The 3,060-nt window shown below is 37.1% G+C and overlaps 1 long non-coding RNA gene across 1 annotated transcript; it reads left to right on the forward strand.

Annotated features, from left to right (window-relative positions):
- The first annotated feature begins 466 nt into the window (after window positions 1–466).
- LOC111735449 lies at window positions 467–2,003 on the forward strand. The gene is made up of 2 exons (XR_002778792.1): window positions 467–547; window positions 1,299–2,003. It is a non-coding gene; the product is annotated as an uncharacterized LOC111735449 (long non-coding RNA).
- Window positions 2,004–3,060: the final 1,057 nt, after the last annotated feature.

The following is a 3,060-nucleotide window of genomic DNA, read 5'->3' on the forward strand; positions in this document are numbered from 1 at the left end:
TCACTTTGTCCTTTTGGTTTTTGATACAGCCTCAATTTGTTAGGTAGGCCACTCTTTGCTAAAGATGGGTTTTACTATTCTCAAGAAGGTCCTGCTTGTGCCTGGATTCCTCTTACCTTTGCATTTTTATCATTTCTGGTGATCTACTGTGCCTAAAACGGACAGATCCCAAATTATGCACATATTCTGGAATATAGAGAAAGTGTTGTTAAAAGGTCAAACATCCATGTCCATTATTGTTATTTGGGAAGAAGTAGAATGCCAGTAGACATTAATTTTGTTTTTCTATTCTTTTATTTCAAAACAAATATCATTTCTAAATATGTGGACTCAGAGTGCCATTGCTGGACCAGAAGCATCAGCCTCACCTGGGAACTTGTCAGAAATGCAGATTCTCAGCCACCATATCAGAGTTACTGAATTAGAAACTCTGGGGCCGAGAAGCAGGCAGCCTGCATTTTAACAAGTCCTCCAGGTGAGTCTGGTGCACAATCAAGTGTGAGAACAAGCTAGAGCTGCATCTGAAAATTAGTGCAGAAGTAGAAATGTAAGTCTTCTGCCTTGTGCTGTGCATATGGCCATAAAACAGTGGGTAGCTCTATGTCCTTGATTAAATATTTAGTATTCAGAATAGATTAAATATTTAGTAATGATTGGACCTACACAGCAAAGATTCTAACATTTTGAAGGTACAGTTGATAGAAGTGCTGCTTAGTGTTTGGTCTTTTGAGTGTAGAGTTCCCTTTTCAACCTTGAGGCCAAGCTCCTGAGAACCCTGATGCTAGGAGGCTCAGTAGTGGCAGGGCTTAAAAATCTATGAGGAATGGAGCAACTCTTTGGAAGCTCTTATTAGGATTTTCTCCATTTGTCAAAACAAAGCAGAAAATAAAATATAAGCATTTAATTCAGCTTAAAGTAGTAATAGGTATTTGACAGTTACCCTCCAGTATACCATCTCTTATACTCTATCAGGATTGATTTCTCACTTTTAGTTAAGTAGGGAATAAAAAATGGAATCTGTCGAGTTGAGAGGCTTTATAATATGAAACTGTAAAATTGGCTCATGAAACATTTAAGTTTATTGAGCCAAAACGTTTTATTAAAAGAAAGATAGGGGTATTTCTTAGTAAACATGTTGGGTCCAAATCTGTTCTTTTGAGACTCATCTCAGCGAGGGTACCACTGTAAACTGGTCCCTTGGCAAGCTGTATGAGAGAGAAACATAATGAATGGGTGACCAGTAGTGTGGCCCAGTGTCTTATATGTGATGACTTGATTTGTGTCTTTATGCCTTCTAGGTGCCCTCCCAGTGGCAGAGAGCTTCAGCTTCTGCTTGGTAACTTTGCTGTCTGATGTAGCCTACAGGGACCCTTCGCTTAGGGATGAAGTAAGTGTGTGGTGAATTGTTGTGCATTTCTATAAGATCAAAAAGAGTTCTGAAGTGATGACAGGAGGAAAAATCAAATTTGAAATGATTAGATTGTTTATATTGATTTCTTCATACTATCAATTACACACCTAAGAAATGTTTACTACTTGCTTACAGTACTTTTCAGGTTACCTACTGATCTTTTGAGTCTGATCCCACTCAGCTTTCCACATAGTCCTGTGAGGTAAGCAGCAAAAGGCAGAGGCAGCTTTCCTGATGCTTTTTTGGGGATTGAAGTCTTTCATAGAATATTCTAGATGAAGCTAATCCTTTAAGTGCTCAGATTTTTTAGTTTTAGTTTATTTTGTTGGAAATGCTACTTAAATGTGTTTCAGACTTTTTTTTTTAGCAAAGAATAAGATCATAATCTAAACTTTTTCTTAATTAATTAGATTTATTATTTTGAAAATCAATTTTTATATTCCGCTATCCTCAGATCCTGCCAACATGTGCCTGGCTGCCTCCTTCTATGCTAAATGTGCTGAGTTATCTAAGCTTTTTGAATTTTTGTATCTGTTTTTTTTAATTTTAAAAATCTCTTTCCTTGACCAGGTGCTGTAGACATAAAAAAAAACCAAAACTCTTTCCTTGATAGCAAACTGTAAATTCTTTTGTCAAAATTTCTGCCAATACATTCTTCTACATCCTTTTTTCTTAGTTTAGTTTCTTTGTAGGTTGGTTAAAGATAACTAGATAAAATTAACAGGCTATAAGTTAAGGGCTTTTCTATAAATAACGTCTATCAAAATAGGTTAACATTGAAGATGATGACATAACTTTAATATATGAAATGGAATAAATATTTCTTTTTAAGTCTTCATAGGTTATTCAGCATTATTTAACGTTAGCAAAATATAAGAAATTTGACTTGATTATGAACAAGTCATATTAGATCAAATTCATTCTCTTCTTTGCCTGGATTTTCTAAGACTGGTAGAGGAAAATGAGGTAGATATAGTCTAGTTGGTCTTCATCAAGGTATTGGACAGACCCTCTCCTGATATCCCAGAATATAGGCTGAGCTCCAGAGGGTTTTTGGAACTACCTGAAGGAACACCTGAAAGGGAACCTGGTGAGATGCCAGCCCAGCAGGAGCCTCTGGTAGCCTGCCCCCTACCATTGAAGCTAAATGAGCCAGGGCCATGATTGAAGATCAGAAAGCAAATTGATTTCATTTCTAGACACCACAAAGCCGGGAATCAACAACCAGTGTGATAAACTAAAGCTAATTACTGTGAGCTTTGTAGGGATCGATGATAGGCAAAAAAAAAGCCAACTATATATGTAGAGGTGGCATAGCTTGGGAGCAGCGTGTGTGAAAAAGATTTAAATATTTTCTTTATCTGTGAGCTCATTGAGCCAGCAGTGTGAAATAACTGCCAGTTGCTAATGACACATACATGAAAGTCTAGAATTTGTGTTGAGCTTGGTGATTACTCAGTGAGTCCCAACATCCCTGGAATATTTTATCCTGAGCACCACAATTTGAGACGGTTTCTGACACAGTGGGCTACAGTAAAATCAGAAGCAGACAGTCAACATCGTATCATAAGAATGAGTGAAGAGAACTAGAAGTATGTAGCTGTGACAAGGGATTTGGGGTCTTGTCACTTGTTTGCAGTATATGGAAG

Source organism: Pteropus vampyrus, unplaced genomic scaffold (genome assembly GCF_000151845.1).
Source record: "Pteropus vampyrus isolate Shadow unplaced genomic scaffold, Pvam_2.0 Scaffold1000001075, whole genome shotgun sequence".
NCBI lineage: Eukaryota > Metazoa > Chordata > Mammalia > Chiroptera > Pteropodidae > Pteropus > Pteropus vampyrus.